A 12,239-nucleotide genomic window follows, 5' to 3' on the forward strand; every position below is an offset into this window, starting at 1 on the left:
CTACATAGACGGTCATGTCATCTGTGAACAAAGACAGTTTTATTCACATTTCTTTCTTGTCAACTGGCTCCCTCTTAGTTTCTATCAATAGGAGTGTTGAGGGAGACTGGAAAACTGAAAGAAAAGTGACTTTCGTTTTCCTCTTTGCTTGCTATGCCTGTCAGTGTTGGCCTAGCATGAGAAGTTAGTCCAGCCTCAAGCTTCTATCAGCTCTCCCAGAACAGCTCTTGTGCCCCCTTAGACATCCAGCACCAATCAGGAAACATCCCATCCTCAGAGGTCTAAGCCTCAGCTCTGTTAGGTCCTTTCTCTGAACTTTTGGTTTAGATAACCCCAGCTTCTTCCCGTTGTTTCGCCAGCTCCAAAGGTGGTAGCTGCTCCTTGCAGATTTTATCTCTATGTTACCTCAATGTTTCCCTTTGCTTTTTCATTCCTCCAACACTTATTTAATCAACTCCCTGCCTTGCATTCTGTATTGAAGCATCTAGTGTTACTTTTGTTTTCCTGAATGAACTCTTACTGATACAAATAATACTGATTAACTTCACATTTTGATAAATGAAAGGTTTGTGTTGTAGGTAACCAGTAAAAGTGTGGACATAGAATTATATAACTTCAAATTGATCAAGGGAAAAATGAAATGAGAAATAAATACCAGTTATGATGCCACTGATTTCAGGAAATACTTGTATCTATCATCAAAAAGAATATCAGCAGGGCTTGGTGGCTCATGCCTGTAATCCCAGCACTTTGGGAGGCCGAGGTGGGCAGATCACAAGGTCAGGAGATCGAGACCATCCTGGCTAACACGGTGAAACCCCGTCTCTACTAAAAATACAAAAAATTAGCCGGGCTTGGTGGCGGGTGCCTGTAGTCCCAGCTACTCGGGAGGCTGAGGCAGGAGAATGGTGTGAACCCAGGAGGCGGAGCTTGCAGTGAGCCGAGATTGCACCACTGCACTCCAGCCTGGGCAAGAGAGCAAGACTCCATCTCAAAAAAAAAAAAAAAAAAAAAAAAGAATAAATGTAATTTATTTGATTCTGATCACAAAATACAGGCAAGAAGCACGGGCAATGCCTGTAACTCCTTGATCACACATCTTCCCAGTCTGTGCTTTTATAATACCTTTGTACAACAGCAAGCTCATGCTGTCCCTAAGCGCTTGTTCACATTCTAACAGCTGCAAAGATCAGTGTATGACCAGTTGGGAAGTTAAACAGATGCCCTGCTCACAAGGTAGGGCCCCTCCAATTAGTGTTACAGCTCCCTTTTGCTGATACTGAAACTGAAGTAATTGGTTGCTTTATCCGTCACAGATGAATTAGGCCTGCACAATTCTTCGAGTGCTTTAAGCAACCTTACTGAAAGGCGGTGACTAAGACCCTTTCCTTGCTCCCGAGCTCCCTAAGTCCCGGGCTGCCTGTGGCACCTGGACTGCTGCCCCTGGGTCCCCCACATTCCAGGGCCACGATGGAGGAAGGGCAGGCCAGGCCAAGCATGAGGAATAAACAGTCTTTACTGGGCTCAGGCCAGGAGTCCGTGGGCCTTGAGGACCTCCCTGTATTTGTCAGTTTTCTTCTCCACATTCTTTTCGGCCTGTCTCCATAGCCTCAGGAGTTGTTTCTTCTGGTCGTGGATCTTGGCTTTCTCCTTCCCCTTCTCCTCCAGGGTGGCTGTCACGGTCTGGTACTTTCAACCAATCTCGTGAGCCAGGCACCCCAGGTAGGCGAACTTTCTCGTAGGCTTCAGACGCACAACCTTGGGGGCAACAGGAAGCACCATCCGCTTTTTCCTGTCACAGGGCGGTGGGACGCCACCCAACACCTGGCGGCGGGTCCTAGGCGGCCTGGCTGGGTGCTGTCGTGGGGCTGCCTGCCTCGCAAGCTCCGCCAGAAGACGTGGGGCCCCGGGAAGGGCTGGTGTTCATCCGCTTGCGGAGGAAAGCCAGGTACTTCAACTTGTTTCTGTAGAAATTGCCAGAAATGTTGATGCCCTTGCAGCGCAAGATCACCACCTTCCGGCCCAGCAGCACCTGCTTAGCCACGATGGCCGCCAGGCAGCCCCGGAGGTGACCTCGGCCATTGAGCACTAGGACCTGCCTCTCCGCCATCTTCGGCAGCCACCTAGAAGAGATTGAATTATAAATCAGAAACTTCCCATGAAGAAAATATCAATACTATTTATTCACAAGCTTTTCCAAAAATAGAAGACAATGAAGCTCTTCCAAGCCCATTCAATGAAGTAGTACTACTCAGATACCAAAATCAGACAAACACAAGAAAACTATAGACTATTTCTTATGAATATAGACCCAGAAATTCTCCACAAATTACCATGAATTCAACAACAAATAAAAAGGATTATATACCACGACCAAGTGGGATTTATCCCAGGAATGAAAGCTTCAGTTAACATAAGAAATAAAATTAATGTAGTACATCCTATCCATAGACTAAAGGACAAAAACCACACGGTCATCTTAATAGACACAGAAAAGACATTCGACAAAACTCAACATCTCTTCATGATAAAAACATTTAATAAACCAGGAAGATAAAGGGACTTAATCAACCTGGTAAAAGTTATCAAGCATCTACAAAAAACCCACAACTAATATCATACTTTTTGGTAAAAAAATGAATGATTACTCTCTCTAATATTAGGAATAAGACAACAATACCTACTCTTACCATTTCTATTCGACATTGTACTGGACATTCTAACCAGTGTAATTAGGCAAGAAGATGAAAGTTCTATGTAGATGAATGAATGAATGTAAAAGGCATACAGATTGGAGAGAAAAATAAAAACATCTCTATTTGCAGATGACCTTGTATCTAAAATATCCTAAGGAATTCACTAAAAAATCTATTAGAACTAATACAAGAGTTCAACAAGGTTGCAGAATACAAGAATCAATTGTATTTCTATACACTTGCAATGAACAATCTAAGAACAAAAGTAAGAACATGATTCCATTTGCAATAGCATCAAAAAGAATAAAATAATTAGAAATACATGTAGCAAAGAAGTACAAAACATATACTCTAGGCCAGGTGCAGTGGCTCACATGTGTAATCCCAGCACTTTGGGAAGCCAAGGCGGGCAGATCACCTGAGGTCAGGAGTTCGAGACCAGCGTGGCCAACATGGTGAAACCATGCTCTACAAAAAATACAAAAAAAATCAGTCGAGCATGGTGGCAGGCGCCTATAATCTCAGCTACTTGGGAGGCTGAGGCAGGAGGATCGCTTGAACCTGGGAGGCCGGTCAAGGTTGCAGTGAGCTGAGATCACGCCACTACACTCCAGCCTGGGTGACAGAGCAGGACTCCATCTCAAAAAAAAAAAAAAAAAAAAGAGGCCAAAAGAGGCTAAGCGAACAAAGCAGCTAGTCTTCAAAACCACATATTGTATGATTAATATGAAATGCCCAGAATAGGTAATTCTATAGACAGAAAGTAGATTAGAGGTTACCTTGGGCTGAGGAGCTCACTGAAAGTCGGGAAATGGGTAGTGACTGCTAATGGGTGCAGAGTTTTTTTGGTGATAAAAATGTTCTAGAACTGATTGTAGTGCACTACTCTGTGAATATACTAAAAACCATTGAATCTACACTTTAAATTTGTGTGATAGTTAATACTGAGTATCAACTTGATTGGATTGAAGGATGCAAAGTATTGTTCCTGGGTGTGTCTGTGAGGGTCTTACCAAAGAAGGTTAACATTTGAGTCGGTGAACCAGGAGAGGCAGACCCAACCTCAATCTGGATGGGCATCGTTTAATCAGCTGCCAGCATGGCTGGGATAAAAGGAGAGGAATGTGGAAGGGCTAGACTGACCAAGTCTTCTGGCCTCCATCTTTCTCCCATGCTGGATGCTTCCTGCCCTTGAACATCGGACTCCAGGTTCTTCAGCTTTTGGACTCTTGGACCTACGCCAGTGGTTTGCCAGGGGCTCTTGGGCCTTTGGCCACAGACTGAAGGCTGCACCGTTCGCTTCCCTACTTTTTTTTTTTTTTGAGATGGAGTCTCACTCTATTGCCCAGGCTGGAGTGCAGTGGCACAATCTCGGCTCCCTGCAAGCTCTGCCTCCAGAGTTCACACCGTTCTCCTGCCTCAGCCTCCCGAGTAGCTGGGACTATAGGCACCCGCCACCACGCCCAGCTAATTTTTTGTACTTTTTAGTAGAGACGGGGGTTTCACCATGTTAGCCAGTATGGTCTCGATCTCCTGACCTTGTGATCCGCCTGCCTCAGCCTCCCAAAGTGCTGGGATTACAGGCATGAGCCACCGTGCCTGGCCCTTTTTTTTTTTCTTTTTTTGAGATGGAATCTCGCTCTGTCACCCTGGCTGGAGTGCATTGGTGTGATCTCGGCTCACTGCAACCTCTGCTTCTCATGTTCAAGCAATTCTTCTGCCTCAGCCTCCCAAGTAGCTGGGACTACAGGCACTCACCACGACACCTGGCTAATTTTTTTATTTTTAGTAGAGATGGGGTTTCACCATGTTGAGGAGGCTGGTCTCGAACTGTTGACCTCAAGTGATCTGCCCGCCTCAGCCTCCCAAAGTGCTGGGATTACAGGCTTGAGCCACCATGCCCGGCTGGCTTCCCTACTTTTGAGGTTTTGGAACTTGGACTGGCTTCCTTGCTCCTCAGCTTGCAGATGGCCTATTGTGGGACTTCATCTTGTGATCGTGTGAGTCAGTACTCCTTAATAAACTCTCTTTCATATATACATCTATCCTGTTAGCCCTGTCCCTCTAGAGAACCCTAATATAATGGGTAAGTTGTTTGATATGTGAATTATATATTCTTTTATGTTTTAGAGACAGGGTCTTGCTGTGTTGCTCAGGTTGGCCTAGAACTCCTGGGCTCCAGGGATCATCCTGCATCAGGCTGCTGAGTAGCTGGGACTTAAAGGCACAAGCCACTACACCAGACTTATATAAATTATATATTGATAATACTACTTTTTTTTAAAGTGAAAGGAACAGAGCACATAGCTTCCAACCTAGATGAGGAAAAAAAAAAATAGGCAAAGGGCCAGGTGCAGTGGCTTATGTCTGTAATACCAGCACTTTGGGAGGCTGAGGCAGGTGGATCGCTCCCAGGTCTGTCCTGCAGACCTTGGCTGATGGATGAAATGAGTACTCAGACACAGGTATGTAGTCTAAGAGCAGCTGGGTGACTGCCTGGCTCTAGTGGCCAGAGAGCAGCCCTGAGAAGCTGGAGCTGCTTGCTTTTATTCAGTGCAGGCACAATGCCGAAAACCTGGAGCCAACACGACCTGTATGTAATTAACATTTATCGTTCCCCTTTCAGGGAACGTCTGGTGAGCGGATAATCAAAGGTTAGTTCCTGGTCAACATAAGTAAACGAGACTGTTTAAGATAAATTTCCCCACACTCCCTTGTACTTACTCCTTGCCCTCTGCCTGAGGGTTATAGAACAGCTGCCTTCGGCTGGGCACGGTGGCTCACGCCTGTAATCCCAGCACTTTGGGAGTCTGAGGCAGGCAGATCACGAGGTCAGGAGATCGAGACCATCCTGGCTAACACAGTGAAACCCCGTCTCTACTAAAAATACAAAAAATTAGCCAAGCCAGGTGGCAGGCGCCTGTAGTCCCAGCTACTCGGGAGGCTGAGGCAGGAGAATGGCATGAACCCTGGGGGGCGGAGCCTGCAGTGAGCCGAGATGGTGCCACTGCACTCCAGCCTGGGCGACAGCGAGACTCCATCTCGAAAAAAAAAAAAAAAAAAAAAAAAAGAACAGCTGCCTTCAGCTATTCTCCCCCCAGGCTCTGCAGAACCTTCTGACCTTTCAGAAAATTTGCGTCCTTTCCCTATAGTTTTTCTCACAACTCTGATCATCCCCCAAGGATCCCTTGAGTAACGAGTTCAAGACAAGCCTGCACAACACAGTGAGATTTCGTCTTTACAAAAAATATTTCAAAAATTAGCCAGGCATGGTGGTACATATCTGTGGTCCCAACTACTTGGGAGGCTGAGGTGAGTTGGGAGGATCGGTTGAACCCAGGAGGTCAAAGCTGCAGTGAGCCAAGATCGTGCCATTGCATTCCAGCCTGGGTGACAGAGTGAGACCCTGTCTGAAAGAAAGAAAGAAAAGAAAGAGAGAGAGAGAGAAACAAAGAAAGAGTGAAATGATCAAAACAAATGCCAGAGGAGAGAGAAAAGAAATAGTAGTAGAATAAATAGAAAGCATAAAATAAAATGTTAGATATAAATGCAAATATATTTATATATACAAAATAAGTGTAAATTGATTAATTTTTTTAGATAATGACATGCCACACTGGTTAAAATTTTGAAAGTACAACTGCATACTGTCTAGAAAACACATTTAAAATATAGGAATACAGAAACTTGAAAAGGATGGAAATATATTTAAAAACAGTAACTCAATATGAGTGGCGTTATAATTTGAGTATAGTTTTTTGTCTCCATCAAATCTCTTGTTGAAATTTGATTCCCAGTGTGGCAATGTCTGGAGGTGGATGTAGTGGGAGGTGTTTGGGTCATGGGGGCAGATCTCTCATGAATAGATTAATGAGGGGGGAGAAAGGGGAGTGAGCAAGTTCTTGCTCTATTCATTCCTGCAAAAGTTGATTGTTAAAGATAGCTTAGCACCTTCTCTCTCTCTCTCCCTACCTCTTTCTTGATTTCCCACTGTGTGGTTTCTGCACACACCGACCTCCCTTCCCCTGCTGCCATGAGTGGAAGCAGCCTGAGGCCTTCACCAGATGCAGATGCCCAATCTTAAACTCTTGAACTTTTCCAGCCATCAGAATCATGAGCCTCATCAAACTTTTTTTCTTTATAAATTACCCAGCCTCAGGTATTCCTTTATAGCAACACAAAAATGGATGAAGACGAGCTGTTATCACAATATTAACATCACACAAATTAGAGTTTGTGTTAAAAACTATTAAAGATAAAAAGGTCATTTCATAATGTTCAAAGATTCCATTTAGAGAAAGATAATTTCAAAATTGTATGCAATTATTTATCTTGCTTATGGTCTGACTCTCTCAACAATAGTAGGAATGTTTGCCTGTTTGGTTCACTGCTGTATCCCCTAGCAAGTAGAGCAGTGTCTGGCACTCAGAAAGCTCTCTCTCTCAGGCTGGTCTCAAATTCCTAGGCTCAAGCAATCTGCCCACCTCTCAATATACCTTTAATGAATAAATGAATAAGTAGTTCCAGTATACCTAAAATATCAAGTGACAGAATAATAAGGTGTATAAACAAATCCATAATTATGGTGCGAGACTTATAAATCAATACAGCTACAAAATATTTGAATAGCGTGATTAACATTCATGACCTAGGAGACATACAGAAAACACAGTAGCCAACAATAGAGCATGCAAATAAACATTCACAGAAATTGACATATACCAGACCACAGAAATCTCAACAAATGTAAAAGAACTCAAATCAATTAGGACAAGTTCTGTGACAACAATGTAATAAAGCCAGAAATCAGTAACAAAGAGATAACTAGAATAAATGCAAATGTTTGAAAAAAAGAAATTTCTAACAACCCTATAGTTCAAAGCAGAAATCATAATGTAATTAGAACATATATATAATAATGGAATAATATTCTATTATCTGAATATACTACAGTTTATTTTACCCATTCACCTATAGAAGGATATCTTGGTTGCATCTAAATTTTGGCAACTAAGGATAAACCTGCTACAAACACCCAAGTGCAGGTTTTTGTGTGAACATAATTTTCAACTCATTTGAAGCATGATTGCTGGATTGTATGGTAAGAGTATGTTTCATTTGGTAAGAAATTGCCAAACTGTCTTCCAAAGTAGCTGTACTATTTGGCATTTCCACCAACAATGAATGAGAGTTCCTGTTGCTCCACATCCGATTTGGGCCGTTCTAATAGGTGTGTCATGGCATCTCATTGCTGTTTTAATTTTCAGCACCCTAAAGATATATGATATGGGGCATCTTTTCATATGTTTATTTGCCAATCTGTGTATTTTCTTTGGTGAGGTGTCTGCTCAGGGCTGCTGCCCATTTTTGAATTGGGATGTTTTCTTATCATTGAGTTTTAAGAGTTCTTTGTATATTTTGGATACTAGTTCCTTATCAGGTATGTCTTTTGCAAATATTTCTCTCCCAGTCTGCACCTTGTCTTCTCATTCTCTTGAAGGACTCGGTATTTTTAAGATGACAATTATCTTTAGATAATTTAGACAATTCTATAAAGATTGATCTGTAGATGCAATGCAATCCATACCAAAATCCCAGAAGGATCTTTTGTCAAAGTTGTCATGCTTACCCTAAAATTTATATGGAAAAGCAAAGATCCCATAACAGCCAAAATAAATTTGAAAAAGAAGAAGAAATTCAGATGATTTACCTCATCCCATTTCACAACTTAGTATAAAGCCTCAATAATAAAAGACTATGGTACTGGGGTAAAACTAGGCATATAGATTAATGAAACAAATTTGAGAGTCTGGACATAAACCATTGTACTTCTGGTCAATTGATTTTTGACAAAGTTGCCAAGGCAATTCAATAGTGGAAAGGGTAGTCTAATCAACAAATGGTGCGAAGACCACTGGATATCCATAAGCAAAATGTAGACCCTTGTCCCACACAAAAATTAACTCATAATGGATCACACATCTAAATTGTATTAGTCTGTTTTCACACTGCTGATAAAGACATACCTGAGACTAGGTAATTTATAAAGAAAAAGAGGTTTAATGGACTCACAGTTCCACGTGGCTGGGGAGGCCTTACAATCATGGCAGAAGGTGAAAGGCACATCTTTCATGATGGCAGGCAAAGAGGAAATGAGAGAGCCAAGTGAAAGGGGTTTTCCATTATAAAATCATCAGATCTCATGAGATTTATTCACTACCAGGAGAACAGTATAGGGAAACCACCCCCATGATTCAATTATCTCCCACTGGGTCCCTCCCATAACACATGAGAATTATGGGAGCTACCATGAGATTTGGGTGGGAACACAGCCAAACCATATAATAAATGTAAAAGCTAAAACTATAAAACTTCTAGGAAAAATTCTTTGTGTCTTGGCTGAGACAAAGCACTCTTAGATATAACACTAAAACATGACCCATAAAATTAAAAATTAATAAATTGGACTATATGAAAAATTTAAAATTTGTACAGGACAGTTCTCTGGGTGCATGGACCCACCCAGTTCTTCCCTGTTTCTTGCTTGTAAGAATAACTTGGAATGTGCTGGGAATGTAACATCCTCAAAAATAACTTGGAATGTACTGGGAATGTAACATCCTGACATAAGGAGGAACTGCCTGAAACAGCCCAGGCCTTGTTCCTGTCCCTCCTGGGGAATGGAACATCTTGAGTAGGGAGGAACTGCTTGGGATAGCCCAAGAGTTGTTCCTCTCTCCCCTGGAAGCAGTACATTTTTCAAAGCATTGCCCAGCAAGACATACGACCATGAGATATGTAACACAGAGAGGGCTACTTTTGGGGTCCCTCAGCTGTGATGCAAGTGGGGCACATGCAGCGGAGACTATATCTGCCCCAGGCAGCTTTCTTGAGCCTTGGCATATGAGCTCACAGTGGACCCCAGGCTTCTGCCATTCCTTGCTGCCTATCTGTGAGGAGTAATTCTGCATCATGTAACTTGCATACAAGTGTGTTCTGCCTCACCAGACTGACACAAGTTGGTAAGCGGTGCACAGTGAACCTGCTTCACAAAATTGGCACAGTGAGCAGCATCTGATCTGACAAAACTATGGCTTATTGTCGACATGGGAGGGGCAATACCTCCCAGTACCTGGCCCAGAGTGGAGAGATCAGCTTAGGGGTTCAGGAGCTGAAAATGCAAATGGATGATTTATGGGAAAGGAAGAGTGATAAGCAGGATATAGACTGCTAACCCTACCCCAGCCCCACAGATGTGAGTGAGCTGGCTTCATGGATTGAGGCAAAGAGAGAGCAATGTCGTGTCAATCAAGAAAAATGACGAAACAAGTGTCAATCATTTTAGGAGGTTTATTTGTCAAAGTAAAAAATGCGTGCCCATGACACCGTCTCAGGAGGTCCTGACGACACGTACCCAAGGTGGTCGGGGCACGGCTTGGCTTTATACATTTCAGGGAGACATGAGATATCAATCAATATATGTAAGAAGTACATTGGTTCTGTCCAGAAAGGTGGGACAAATCGAAGAAAGGAGGGGGCTTCCAGGTCACGGTAGGTGAGAGACAAATTGTTGCATTCTTTGAGTTTCTGATGAGCCTTTCCAAAGGAGGCAATCAGAATATGCATCTATCTCAGCAAGCAGAGGGGTGACTTTGAATAGAATGAGAGGCAGGTTTGTCCTGAGCAGTTCCCAGCTTGACTTTTCCCTTAGCTTAGTAATTTTGGGGCCCCAAGATTTTCCTTTCACAGTGGCAGTAGGGAGACATAATGCAAGATCCCCTGATTTTTGAGCACTTATGTGATCCCTCATTCCCCGGGGCCAGAGAGTTTGAGAAGTAGCTACTCAGATGGACCCTGAGGTACTTGACTGGGTACAAGAAAGAGGTACTCAGGTGGCCCCTGAGGCATCCAAGGGGAAGCAGTGGTCCTTCACAGAAAGCGAGACTCACTATCTAAAGGTCAGACATGGAGAAACGCCGGGGAAGTCTTATGCAGCCTAGTTGGTGTGTCTGTTCGATAAAGGGACATTACAAACCCAGATGTCTCAGGCTGAATGGTGCAGTTGGGAGTGGGGGCAAGGTCTCCAGGTCCCCACTGGAGGCCAGTAGCCCTATATCCCTGTCAAGATAAAAGCGGGGAAAGATGGGGAGTTCAGACTTTTCTGAGGCTCTTGAATACTGGGGCCCACACAACAATATTTCCATGTTCCCATAGAAGAAAAAATTAAACTGATGACAGCGAGAAGTTTTGGGATGAACACAGTGACCCGCAGTGTTTATCTGCTTGTGGTGCTTACTTGCTTGTGAATGGGGCCCTCTGGGACATTTCAGGTGCTGATGCCGATAGTTCCTACCACTGAGTGCATTATAGACGTTGACATTTTGGCTGCTGCCTGAGGAGGTATGCCCCCTCACACGGGAAAATTCGAGCTATAACAGTGGGGCAAATTCACTCCTACCTGCCACCCAGCTACCCAAGCCCCAATGGGTCATTCAGCAAAAGCAGTGCTGCATATTAAAACCTTTAAAGGCAATGCCTGCTAGTCTGATGGAATTTCAGGTATCTCAGGTATCCCAACCTCCATACACACTGATTAGCGTCTGTGGCAACAACAAACTGCCACTGGGGTGCCCCAGCCTCTCAGATTTTGGACATGTAACTTGCTTGAAGCAGCATGAAACATAACCATTTTAAATGGAAACTCCGTACTTGCTTCTGGGCCCTGGTGGAAACAGCATCTTACAGCTGGAGTGCCACATGTTGATGCTGTGACCTGAATTGCCAGTTCTCACTTGGGTGCTTAGAAATCCCACCAAGAAAACTGGATAGGCTCAACAGAGTGCAATTATCAAATGGAAATGGTACATTCAAGATAGGGCCCAGCCAGGACCTCAAAGGACCAGTAAGCTTCATGGGCAAATGGCCAGCTTGCCACAAGGGACCAAGTGACCTGTAAGGGATGCTTTGGCTCCTTCTGTGGCTATCTGTAGCCCAAGACTCAGACCTCAGAGACATGCCTAGTGCTGGCATGGCATGTTTTACTGATGGCTCTGTGAAACAACAAGCAGACGGGATCCACCAGGCTGCAGCAGCCATCCATTCATTTTCACTGACTCAAGGGCCATTGCCAACAGCCCAGCCACCTGGTCAGGAGAATGGCAACTAGGAGACTGGACTGTTAAAGGAACCCCTGTGTAGGGACAAGAACTTGCTGCCTGAAAGAGACAAATATACATCACTCACGTGGATGCTGGGTCTAACATGACCACCCTCCACCCTTGAGAGGAACTTGTGTCATGTTTTTGGATGACCTATGGGACTTTACTCTGACCAAGAAACATGCTTCACTGACCAAGCAACTTGCCAGTGGGCACTCTCTCATGAAATACATACACCTCATCATCCTCTGAATGAAAACTTTTAATAATGAAACACCCAGCTCACACAACAACTGAAGAAAGACATCAAGATGGCCTGCTAATGGGATGGCACCCCTCTCTGACTAGGGCAGTATTGACACTAAACTCTGAACTCCAGTGCAAG

General features: G+C 43.8%; 1 pseudogene; it reads right to left on the bottom strand.

The window, feature by feature from the left end:
* Nucleotides 1-1,524: 1,524 nt before the first annotated feature.
* LOC100607039 lies at nucleotides 1,525-2,110 on the bottom strand (annotated as a pseudogene).
* Between the last annotated feature and the right edge of the window lie 10,129 nt (nucleotides 2,111-12,239).

This window comes from Nomascus leucogenys, chromosome 11 (genome assembly GCF_006542625.1).
Source record: "Nomascus leucogenys isolate Asia chromosome 11, Asia_NLE_v1, whole genome shotgun sequence".
Lineage (NCBI taxonomy): Eukaryota > Metazoa > Chordata > Mammalia > Primates > Hylobatidae > Nomascus > Nomascus leucogenys.